The sequence below is a fragment of the Carettochelys insculpta genome, chromosome 1 (genome assembly GCF_033958435.1).
Source record: "Carettochelys insculpta isolate YL-2023 chromosome 1, ASM3395843v1, whole genome shotgun sequence".
Lineage (NCBI taxonomy): Eukaryota > Metazoa > Chordata > Testudines > Carettochelyidae > Carettochelys > Carettochelys insculpta.
Genome location: NC_134137.1, coordinates 284355004 through 284367644, shown reverse-complemented (window position 1 = coordinate 284367644; position 12641 = coordinate 284355004). Strand labels below are relative to the sequence as shown.

Genomic DNA, 12641 nt, shown 5'->3' with positions numbered 1-12641 from the left:
CATACCCCTCGGCTCCCCGCTCCCGCTGGCGAAGTAGTGTTTTATGCCTTAAACTTATGAGTAAGGAAAATAATGATCCGGGGTGACGCCCGGGTCCTCACTACTAATGTGAGATGAATTTTTGTGCGGGTACAGGTCGTCCCTAGGGTGACTCGCTTACTTTGCGAGATGCCCGGGTGCTGTGATCTGCCCGACATTATAAACGAAGTAATAAAGAAAAGGTGAGCTTGGTATAGCCCAAAGTGTTGCCGGGGTGGGGTGTTTTCTCTTGAAGCCGTGTTAGTACAGGGGTTTTTTTTCCTTTTGTTTTTTACATTCCGGAGGCTGTGGGGCTGATTGAACCACCGAGGAGATTTCTTTTAGGTAACCATGTAACAGTCCCCCTGCGGGTTTCTGGGGAACTTTTGCGGTACTGTAGGTATACGTGAACGCCAGTGTTGTGATTCGCATCAAAAGATAAATAAAGCTAAAGGGGAGGGGAAGGGAGATTGCCTTGTCCGAACTTCAAAGCAAGAGGACTCGGGGGGAACCATAAAACATAAGGAGATTTATGTCCCACTTCCAGTCTGGCAAATACAATAAACACCGCTAGTGCCAACAATATACTAACCAGCCCCAACATTCTTCTACTGGTGCAAACTCTGGGGAGAAGGTAAGAAAGAAAAAGTCAGCTGCAGGGGCAAATCTGTAAGGTGAGGTTGCTAAGAGCCATTGAACCAAATTGTAAACCCTGGATATAATCGAACCCACTTCCAGCTGGGGCAACGCTACACTAGAGAGTTTTGTCAATAGAAGGGGCTTTCTGTCGACATAATTCAGGAAGTGTCTGCACACATAAAGCCTTCTGTTGACAGAGTCTCGACAGAACTCTGTGTTTGTCTCAGCTGTGTTATCCCTCGAAAATTTGAGGAATAATGCTTCTGTTGACAGATGCTTCTATTGTAGATGTAGCCTTGGTGTGTGAATTCTTTGGGAGTACGATTTATCTAGCAAAGCCCATCCACAGTAACTTACACCAGTGACAAAGACACCACAAAACATTAGTGGATTCAATACAAACTTTTACATCTTGGAGAGGTTCAGCTGTGGGGAGAGGAATTGTTCTAAAGGAGATGAAAAAGGAGATGACTGTGCAAACATAAATGTCCAGCCGAAGTCTGCAAGCTCCAATTGTCAATCTAGGGAACATTGCATTTCCAATGACACTTGCATGACCTTTTGCTCCTAAGAATCTTGAAATAAAGTGTGTCCAGTTCTCTTAGATCTGGTCTATGCTATGAATTTAGGTAGAACTTAGCCAAGTTAGGTCAGTTTTCTAAACAATGGTTCCACATCACCAGCCCCTTTCCACCAATTTAAAGGGCTGTTAATGTCAATTTCTGTACACTAGCCTGGTCAACTTTAGAGTAGTGCAAATGGAGGGCTGTGAAACTTGACATTCTTGGACTCTGGGAGGTGCCTCAATGTGACTGCTCTGTCCAGTCCTTTTAATTCTGCTGCTTTCCAGGTGCACATGAAAAGCTCCAGGAAAATTTGTATTTAATTTCCGGTTTAGCCAGTGTGGTGAATGGAGCAGGCAGCACACCTCACCATGAACACCCAGAGTCTCAAACAAGCTCCAGTGTGGAGCTTTCAGGAGACCCTGGATTTGACAGCTGTGGGGGAGATGAATCTGTGCAGGCAGCACTCCCAAGCAGCGAGGAAGACATTGAAGAGGAGGACAGGAAATGGAGCGTTTGATCTCACCAACAGCCAGGACCTTTTTTCAACTTTGGAGCCAATCCCCTCCTTCCAGGATGCACTACTGCCAGGCCCTGACAGTAGGGAGGCTGGCCAATCAACAAGGGGGGCAAAGAGGGTAGCTGCCCAGTGGCCCAACCTTTCAATGTAGCAGCGGCTGGAGCTCTGGGCCCCTTGGAAACATGGTGGAGCTGTGCGGACCTCAGTGAACATTGGGGTGGGGTGGGGGGGCTGATTGCCATAAGTCACACCCCTTCTGCTCTTGGCCCCATCCCCTTCTGAGTGCAGAGAGCCAGTGCCCTCTCACACCTTGCCCTGGGCCTGTGGTGGCTGTTAGCTTTTCAGTGGGGAGAGCACTTCTGGTGAGTTCACCTTTGCAGTCATGCTGCAAGTGGGTTAAAGTAATTGAATGTGATCTGTAGCTGCTGCTCTGCCTGCATAGTGAGAGCTTCCCAGACTAGCTTGCTAACATTCATAGTTTGTTAGCAGGGAACCTCCCTGCATATCTTGATAAAGCTCTCATAGAGGCACTCTTTAATGCTGCTCATAGGTGATGCATGAGGGATGCACAAAAGATCACACACCCCAGCATTGGTTCCTCCCTCAGCTCACCTTCAGCACTGTACCACTTGTGACAAGTGCACGGGTGGTCTCACCTCTCCCCTAGAGTGGCATGGCCTGAGAGCAACCCAAGCTTCCTAACTCATGCTACTCTTGGGTGGTGCCACTCCAGGAGGTGGGGGGTGAGTGCCCTACACTCACTGGAAGTGGTACTTCCACAGGAAGAGCAGGCAGGGGCAGAGCAGGGAAGGGAGAGAACAGGGCATGGACAGTAGGAGGCAGGGCATGGGTGGAGCAGGACAGGAGGGGAGGGATACAGGTAGGGATGGGGCTGGGCAGGGACATGTGGCTGATGTGCCCTCTGTAGTCCCCATGCCAGTTGTCTCTAATCCTGCCCACAGGCTTCTGGGGAGCCATAGCTTATTCCATGCTACACAGGAAGGCAGCTTTCCCCATCAAACCAGCAGTAAGGGTGCATCTACACTTGCATTCCTCTTTTGAAAGATGTATGCAAATGCAGTATAAATTTGCATAGTGTCACCTCATTTGCATATTCTAATTGCAAAAGAGTTTCTTTCAAAAGAAGAAAGCCAGTGCAGGTGCTGCTCTTTCAAAAGTAAACCCCATCTCTGAAAGAATCCTTCTTCCCCTTAAATAAAGGGAAGAAGGATTCTTTTGAAGATGGGTTTACTTTTGAAAGAGCAGCGTTTACACTGGCTTTCTTCTTTTGAAATTAGAATATGCAAATGAGGTGCCATATATTCAAATGTACACCTCATTTGCATACCTATTTCAAAAGAGGAATGCAAGTGCAGATGCATCCTAAGTGTTGCAGCATAACATCCAGGTTTCTAGCCACAGCCAGCCAGCATTCACTCCTCATAGAGAGGTGTAAAGACAACTGATAGCATATACAGAACCCAGACTGAAGCAAGAGAAACTCTATAACAGATACCAGTAAGGTACTGCACCTCCATTTGCTTGTCCCTAACAAAGCACTGTTTGCTTACGGTGTGAGCCCCTCTTGCCACACCTGGCCTCCCTATCTCTGACAGGCCCCATACAAAAAGATTGCTGTGCTCTCCCAGCAAACTGGGAGTAGCGAATGCACAGTGACTGCTTGTGCCCATGTCCTGGTGCCACAAGTGGCATCTTCTCCCACGGTGCAGCCCCTCGCAACCACAACCCCCCTTTGTGAGCATAAATCAATGCCTAGTTGATGGAGCTGCAATTTGCAGCCATGATATCATGCCTCCTTTCAAACCAGGAGCAAAAGAGCAAAAGTCCTAACCTGTTCCTTACCATATCTGCCACCAAACCAAATCCAGCTGCTCCCTCAAGATCTGTGTGTTGTACCTGTTGCCTGGTTTGTAGGTGCTTAAAAATATAACCTGGTCTTGTAGAGGTAAGGAACGTGGCAGCAGGAGCTCAATACTGCTGGAGGAGTTGGGGAATGTGTCCTTCAGAGATCATTTGCTTGAAAATGCAAAGGTGTGCATATGTAATACCTTGTAAACAAAGCCTGATGGGAGCAGGCAAAGCAATGACGTTTTGGCTATTGTTTACAACATGTTGTTGTAAAGTCACAATTTATGCTATCACCCACTGTAAGAATTGTGGAGTCTCAATAATGCTTGAAGTTTCGGGGTGGGGGGGTCCAGGGTAGCCATTACCACTAGGTAAGATATGAATTGTAGAGGGCTCCCTCCCTGAAAGTATTGTGTGGGTAAAAGGAAGATGGTACAGTGGTTGAGTTACTGTGTTAGGAAGGTTGGTTTGATTAGTTGTTCCCCTACTGTTCAAAGGTAGATCTAAAGATGGGTCTATAGTTATTTTGTGAAAATCCATCTTGATAGCTGTTGAGGTTAGGTCTAGAGCTGAATGCTCTTTTAAGCTAGAACTTTAGCGTTTTACCTGCAGCAAAACCCACAAGGCAGTAGCAGCTAGATAGCTGGTTAGTAAGAAGTGCAATAGGTGGCTAATGGGGCAGCTGATAGGGAGCAAGTGGAATGCCAGACCACTGCAAAGGTGGTATTGTCTCAGAGTCAGTGAGGGAATGCATCAGGGTGATGTGTCAGTGTCTACATCAGGCGTGTCCAACCTGCAGCCCGTGGGCTGCATAAAGCCCTGGACAGCTAGTAATGCGGCCCCACAAGATCGTAAACTTTTAACATTATTATGTGGTTTATATACATTAACTATATTATGTATTTTGTACGCGGCCCAAGACTATCTTTACTCAATGCGGCCCAGGCAAGCCAAAAGGTTGAACACCCATGGTCTACATGGACTGGACTGAGTTGTAAGTGGGGCATCTGAAGAGGGGTACAAAGAAATGTGGGTGTGTGGATTGGCTGTTTATAGTATTGGACTGGTGAGCCTGAGAGGCCAAAGACATTGCTCAATTCATCTGAGCTGGGACAGTTACTTGAGGAGTTCCGCCATTGCCAGTCCTAAGCCCAGATGAAAAAGGAGGAAGGTTGGGTGTCAGGCTAGCAACTCGATCCCGTAAAACCTACCAATTGCTACAGAAACAACAAGTGCAACCAAACAAAATAAACAAAAATGAACTCGGCGCGAAGGTATCGACTCTTTTTTTATGACAGTGCTGGATGAAAGCCGAAAGGAAGTTCAGTACCTGATGCAGAGTTCGATTTTAAGTGCCAAAACCACAACAAAAATTGGAACATGGAATGTAAGCACCTTATACCAATGTGGAAAGCTAGCGCAATTACTCCGTGAATTTGACAGTTATCAAATGGACATCTTAGGCACTAGCGAGATGAGATGGACAGGAAGTAATAGGCTAGTTAGTGATGGGAAAACCATTCTTTATTCAGGGAACGATAGTCAGCATATACATGGCGTAGGCTTGATATTAAGTAACGAAGCGTCACAGGCATTGGTTGGATGGAAGCCAGTGAACGAATGTATTATCACAGCAAGATTCAAGTCAAGGCATGCGAAAACCACAATCATCCAAATGTATGCACCAATTGAGGACGCTGACAAAGCTGAAAAAGACATGTTTTACGATCTGTTACAAGACACCATCAGTGACGTTCCCAATCATGACATCAAGTTACTCATAGGTGATATGAACGTGTGAATCGATAACAGAAGACAGGGATGGGAACATGTGATTGGCCCATACGGATCATCAACACAAACGAGCGACAATGGAGAGCGCTTACTACTATTCTGTAGCATGAAGAACTTGTGCATTGGAAACACCTATTTCGCACACAAGAATATCCACAAGAAAACATGGCGGTCGCCTGATGGTATCACTAACAATGAAGTAGACTATTTCTGCATCAGCAAACGATGGCGACCAGCTCTGCTAGATGTGAGAGTATACCGTGGAGCTGATGTTGGGTCAGACCACCACCTTTTGATGGCATTGCTCCATCTTCACCTTAAAAGCAAACAAGAACGGCAAACAGCTCGGCCCTATGCAGCTGAAAAGTTAAGAGACCAAGCCATAGCTGAACTGTACAAACTTAAACTTAAACTGGGACCTTTGCTCTTTACAGGCAAGTGAACTTTGAGCCTCAACAACCCACACCTGGCAGCTCACACAACAGCAGCAGCATGGCCAGGTTGGATGCTCCCCTGTGACTTGCAGGTCCCATTCCCAGCTCTTGCACTGTCCCCAGCACTGCACTGCTGCATGTTTGCTTTTATGGCTCGTTGTTTAATCAAAGGGTCTTTGCAGCTAGTTTTTAACACAATTAAAAGTCGTTTTGGCATTTTTTATTTTGGTTAAATGTTCGTTTCTGTTTGTTGTGTCTTAGATTTTGTGGCCAGGTTTGGGGGTCCAGTCACTCACCCCAGCACGGTGGGGTCTGAGGTCTGCCAGCCCAGCCTCAAGTGGCAGGTCTGGCTGCTGGCTGGCAGGCACATGCCCACAGCTCCACTGCTGGCTCCAGTCTGGGCAGGGGTGCTGGTAATAGGGGACTGTGTGACTGTGCCTGGTCATGGGGATGCGGGGGGATGCTCTGATCCTCAGCCTGCAGCCCACATAGCACATTGAGAGTAACAGGTGTCGCCCACAATGATACACTGGTTAGGAATTTACTCATCCAGACACCAGAGCCATGCAGAGCCCTTCAAATCAACAGATACCCGCTTTATGTTCCTGGGTGTCCAATCTGCTGATGTCAACGCGGATATGTGTGGCTCGTTTTTGTGGCTGCAGATGCGGGTACCAATTTTGTGTCCGTGCACAGCTCTACAGATGTGGACACAGCCTAGCTGCTCCAAGCGTAGCTGCTGAGTCCGGGGGCATGTCGAGGCTGCAGCACCCACAGTAAAAAATAGTGGTACCCAGCTACAACCGGCAGCTCTGCCAGGCAGTTTGCCCCCACCATCATGTGCCTCCCACCTCCCAAAAGTGACACTGGCACGAGGGGGAGGAGCGGTGGCAGGGTGCACTCGGAGGAGGTGGCGGAACAAGGTGGGAAAAGGTGGAGCAGAGCCAGAGAGGAGGTGAGGCAGGGGTGTGGGAGAAGGTGGCAGGGCCCGGGGCAGAGCAGGGGGTTGAGCACCACCTGGGAACCACAAAAATTGGCTCTTAATGGCGCTGAGGACACGTTAGGGTAGATTAATCCCTGCACCAGCTGTAGCACTTCGTCCACCTAGTCCTGCCAGTCCTCTTGGCCACCAAATTACATAGGACAGGGAGCAAAGACTGCTGCTCCAAAGCTGCTATTAGAAAGGCACAAACAACACTGCTGAGCCCAGGGTCAGAAATCAAAAAGTCACAAGCAACATCTACGAAGATTGTATTTTGTACCAATGCACAGAGGAAGAGAGGTGTGTGTGTGTGTGTGTGAGAGAGAGAGAGAGAGAGAGAGAGGCTATGTCTACACTAGCACACTACGTCGAAGTAGCTTATTTCGATGTAAGAACATCGAAATAGGCAACTTCGACGCGTATCGTCTACACGTCCTCCAGGGCTGGTGCCGTCGATGTTCAACATTGAAGTAGTGAAGGAGAAAGTCGAAAGGAGCCGCCTCGGAAGGAAACACAGAGCGTCCACACACACAAGTGCTCCCTGTCGAAATAAGGGCCAGGAAAGCCTGTGGACCGGGTCACAGGCTGGACTAGCCCTTCCGGGTCAACAGCAAGCCGCTCCTTTAAAGGACCCCTCCCAGACACACCCGGCCTGCACAGCACGAGGTCCGCAGGGTACTCTCCACGCTCTCGCAGACCAAGTCACAGCAGATATGGACCCCCAGCAGCAGCAGCAGCAGCAGCAGCAGCAGCAGCAGGAAGAGGAGGCCCTCCAGGTAGTCATCCAGGGGGCAAGTGCCCTGCTAGGTGCTGCCCGGGAGGCCACCCAGTGGTTCCTGCCGGAGGAGCCCACCCCGAAGGCAGATGGGGACGCCCCTGACCACCGGGCTCCTCTCTTCCTCCCCCGCCAGGTGCTCCCCCGCCTGTGGAGCTACCCCACCAGCTCCGAGTGGTGGGAGCAGCTGGTCATGCAGGAGTGGGACAACAACCAGTGGCTGCAGAACTTCCACATGCACTGGCAGATCTTCCTGGAGCTTTGCCAGTGGCTCATCCCCACACTGAGGCACCAGGACACAAGGATGCGTCGTGCCCTCCCCGTTGAGAGGAGGGTCGCAATAGCTGTCTGGAAACTGGCCACTCCAGAGAGCTACCGCTCCGTGGGACACCAGTCTGGAGTGGGAAAGGCCACGGTCAGGGCCGTTGTCATGGAGGTAAGGAGGCCCGGGCACCCACCCACTAGGGGGCATGGGGGGCCAGGTGCGGGGCTGGGGAGGGAGAGGCGCCGGGAGTGAGGGGCTGGCCAGGGGTACCCGGGGAGGTGCCTGGGAGAGGGGCCTGGGGGGTGTGCCATGGGGCACCCCGCACAGCCTCATGGGTGCCTGTGTTCCCTCCCCACAGGTAGTCCATGTGCTCAATGCCATGCTGCTCCAGAGGGTCGTCCAACTCGGGGACCTGGACACAGCCGTCACCGGATTCGCTGCCATCGGGTTCACAAACTGCTACGGGGCCCTGGATGGGACCCACATCCCCATCCACGCCCCAGACCACAGCAGAGGAAGATACATAAACCGCAGGGGCTACCACTCCATGGTCTTGCAGGCCATGGTGGACAGTCGGGGCTGCTTCCAGGACGTGTACATGGGCTGGCCCGGCTGCACACATGACGCCCATGTTTTTAGGAACTCAGGCCTGTGCCACTGGCTGGAGGCGGGGACCTACGTTCCCCAGAAGGAGATCCCTCTGGGGGACACCACTGTGCCCCTCTGCCTCGTGGCAGATGCGGCCTACCCGCTCCAGCCCTGGCTCATGCACCCATGCACCGGCCACCTCAACACCAGCCAGGAGCAGGTCAACACCTGCCTGAACCACGCCCGCCAGGTGTTGGAGAGGACCTTCAGCTGTCTGAAGGGCTGCTGGCGGTGCCTCCTTGCCTGCCTGGACATCAGCCTCCAGAGCATCCCCCAGGTTGTGGGCGCATGCTGCATGCTCCACAACATTGTCAAGAGCAAGGGGGAGGCTTTTGTCCAGGGGTGGGTGGTTGACGCCGGCATGGACTTCCCCCAGCTGGCCGCCGCACCCAGCCACAAGGCCCACCGTGAGGGGGTACGAGTCCGTGAGGCCCTGCGGGCCCACTTTGATCAGGGAGACCACTGAGCACCTCCCTGGCCTTCCCCAGAGGACCCCCCACACACACAGCCCACACACGACCCCCAACACCCGCACGCCACGCCCCCCAACAAGCACACACCTCCAGTTATTTGGAAAATAAAACCTTTTTTTTTTTAAAACTGCTAACTTTGTTTTGTGCACAACAGAAACTGCAACCAACATACAAAAAGGGGGACAACTATATACATGGGGGCCCGGCGGATGGCTCGGCCATTGGCCCATCATTCGGGGCAGGGGGTAGAGGGGTGCGACCCCCAGTGGGTACAGCTCGCAACCCTCCCCCATGTCCGCGGTCCCTGGCGTGGCCAGCTGGGGGCTGGGAGGACTGGCAAGTATGGCTGGGATGGCTCCACTGGCCTGTCTTCAGCCCCAGTGGGCTCTGGTCCTGGGGAGCTTACAGGCGGCACGGCAGGTGGGGCTGCAGGCGGCGAGGTGGGTGGGGTGGCAGGTGGGGCAGCAGGCAGAGACGCAGGGGCGACATCGGGTGAAGTGGTGGGAAGGGCAGCCCAGGGGGCAGAGGGGCGGGAGCTGGGCGACGGCCTCCCAGATCGACCTGGCTATGTCCCAGAAGACCCCCATTAAATCCTCCCATGCCACCCACTGCCAGGTGGACTCCTTCCTGTCAAAGCGGAGTCTCTCCTCTGCCACCTCCATCTGTTGCCAGAAGGCTGCCAGGAGCTGGGGGTCCACAGGGGCCATCCCCAGAGTCCGGCGGTGGCAGGACTGTCCCGCTGGCCTTGGGGTGTTTCTGGGTGCTGGTGGTGGCTGACCTCCAGTGGGCTGTCGGGGATGACGGAAGGTGCCTGGCTGCCGGGGGCATCGGATGGTGCAGCTGCAGAGAGGGAGGGGAAGGCTGTTAGCACAGTGCCCTGGCCCGTGGCCCTTTCCCCCTGTCCCCCCTTGGGTGCTGGGTCTCCGTCCCCGTCAGTGGGTGTGATATCCCTGTTGGCTGTCCCCATAGCATTGTCCCCCCGCCCCTGGGATTAGGGCACAGTGCAGTCCATGGGTGCGGGTGCTGATGGGCACTGATGGCCGTGCCGCCATCCTGGGCCCATGCTGTGGCTGGGCAGTTGTGGGTAGGGGTCCACTGGGGGTGTGTGAGGCGCCTGGTTGTGGCTGGTGCCCCCACCCCATGGCCCGTGGGTGTGTGCTCTGTCAGGTACGTACCTGACCGTCCATTGCCATGGTCGGGGGAAGCCCGGTGGGCGGATGCCCGGCTGGTGCTCTGGGAGGGGAGGTCTATGAGGAGCCCCCTCCTTCTCGCTGCTGGACCCCTCCTCTGCTGTCCCGAGGGGGGGCTCCTTGGGTGGGCCCCGGGGTGCGGGGCTGGCCTCCGGGCCAGACTCCGGCTCTCAGGCCTGCTGGGGCTCGTCGGCCGTGATGTCAAGGGTGGCCAGGAGGGAGGAGGTGTCCCGGGGGCCCAGGATGGCCCTGAGCTCCCTGTAGTAGGAGCAAGTGGCGGGGGGGTGGCCCCAGACTGGCTGGCCAAGTGCCGGGCCTGGGCGTACCCCTGCCGCAACATCTTCACCTTACTCCGGATGTGATCCGGAGTGTGGGCAGGGTGACCCCGGGCGGCCAGGCCCTCGGCCAGTCAGGCGAACGCTTCTGCATTCCGTCGCTTGCTCCCCATCACGTGGAGCACCTAATCCTCACCCCAGAGCCCCAGCAGGTCTCGGAGCTTGGCCTCCAACCAGAAGGGGCCCCACCTCTTTTTGGTCCCCTGCTTGGCTGCCAGGGGTGCCTGGGTCCTCTCAGAAGTGGAGCCCTGGGGGTGCTTGGAGGGCTGGCTCGATGCCATGGTTGGTAGGTAGATGGGTTGGGGTCTGTAGAGGGCGTGCAGAGCTAGCACATGCGAGTGCTGCTGCCTGCACGCTCTCAGCTTCCTGCTACAGGAAATCCGGGTCCGTGGTGCTTTAAAGGCTTCTGCATGCGGGGACCATAGAGCCCCACAGGGGCTGGACAGAGCATCTCAACCCCTCAGCTGATTGCCGTCATGGAGGACCCCGCTATTTCGAAGTAGCGGGACGTGGATCATCTACACACGCCGTACTTTGACGTTGAACGTCGAAGTAGGGCGCTATTCTCATCTTCGGATGGGAATAGTGATTTCGATGTCTCACCGCCTAGCGTTATTTCAACGTCGAAATAGCACACGGCGCATGTAGCACACGGGTGCTCTTTTGACATTGTGCTGGCTACTTCGAAGTAGCCGGCTAGTGTAGACGCACTCAGAGAGAGAGGATCTTTCTTTACACGAGCCCAGCTTCCCTGGTCCCAAAAGACACCATCTTGCCAATGCACCAAAGACCCTGTCAATGTGCCCATTGGTAACACAATCTTCTTGGTTTATCTCTGCATTTGTATGTGAGAATCAACAGCCCTTACACATGATTTATACCAAAGTGACAAGTCAGGCCAAGCTCAGAGTGTGTAGTGAGTTTTTAAAATAATAAAATCAAATTTATGAAATATTTTAAACTTATTAATAATAAAAAATGTTCAAAATTAATTCTACATTCCTCCACAAGAGTCAGCACCTCTGGTTTGCCTCCAGAGAATCTCCTAGGTGTCTGTGGTTACAAGAGAAGAGTATCTAATATGATCTACTCCAATCATAGCAGGCTGAGTAATCCAAAGCCTTCATCCATGCATCTCAGAGTGCTCTTCTAAGATTAATGAACTAAACCTCATCAATACCACCCCTAGCTAAATATTTGCAACATGTTAGAGATGGAAATCTGCAGAACCAAGTGATTAATGCCCAGGGCCAAAACCTCAGAAAATTCACTATTTGAATTCTAATTACATTTGACAAATTAACCCATTTTACAGCTAGAAGCCAAGACTCAAAGGTTGGCTTTCTGCATTCACCAGTGATAGCTTGGACAAGTGCTGGGAGAAGGGGACATGGAGCCACTAAAACAAGGTAACAAAGCCAGAAGATCCCAAAGCAGGAGCTTGGGCACCTTCCATAAGGCTGTGCATGCCTTATTATTTCACTCCACATCCTCTTTCTACTGGGGGCCTTGTGGCCTACAGGCTGCATTTGACCCACTGGAGCTCCACCTGTGGCCTGCAGACTCCCCTAGCTTCTGTCCTCCCCCATGCACCTCTCATGCATGGGGGCACCAGACCCCCTCACTTCCAGTGCCTCCTCTCTCCCTCCCAGCTCTTTAGGACTGCAGGAATCAGCTGTTCACAGATGTTCCAGCTCAAGGGGGGAAGGGGAGGAGCACAGCCTGAGTGCAAATTAGGTGATTTGCATTCTCCTTAAGTGCTAGGAGTTGGGGGAGGAGGTAAGCGTGGGGCTCAGTGCCCTGGTGCATGAGAGATGCATGGGGGTGGGAGCCACAGGGCCATAGGTGGAACTCTGGTGGGCTGCATGCTGCTGCAGCCCTCTAAGGTGAAGAGGGGGCCATTCATGTGGCCCACTCCCTGTTTGGGGTTGCCCATTGCTGCCTTAGACTCTCCAGCCTACCTGGCCATCCAGACAAACTGGCCTTTGTGATAATGGTCACTTTACCCATTAGCCCGTAACATAAGTTTACTCCTGACTCCCCCAAGTGAGTCACTTGCCCCAGACCACTTGGAACTCTGGATCTTACCAAAAAGATGTGGGCAGCCAATTTTCTAAGAAACAAACTAAAGTTTCA

At 52.8% G+C, this 12641-nt stretch overlaps 1 non-coding gene across 1 annotated transcript; it reads left to right on the top strand.

Annotated features, from left to right (window-relative positions):
- The first annotated feature begins 43 nt into the window (after positions 1-43).
- LOC142007702 (U12 minor spliceosomal RNA) lies at positions 44-193 on the top strand. Its single transcript, XR_012643981.1, has one exon. It is a non-coding gene; the product is annotated as a U12 minor spliceosomal RNA (small nuclear RNA).
- The last annotated feature ends 12448 nt before the right edge of the window (positions 194-12641 follow it).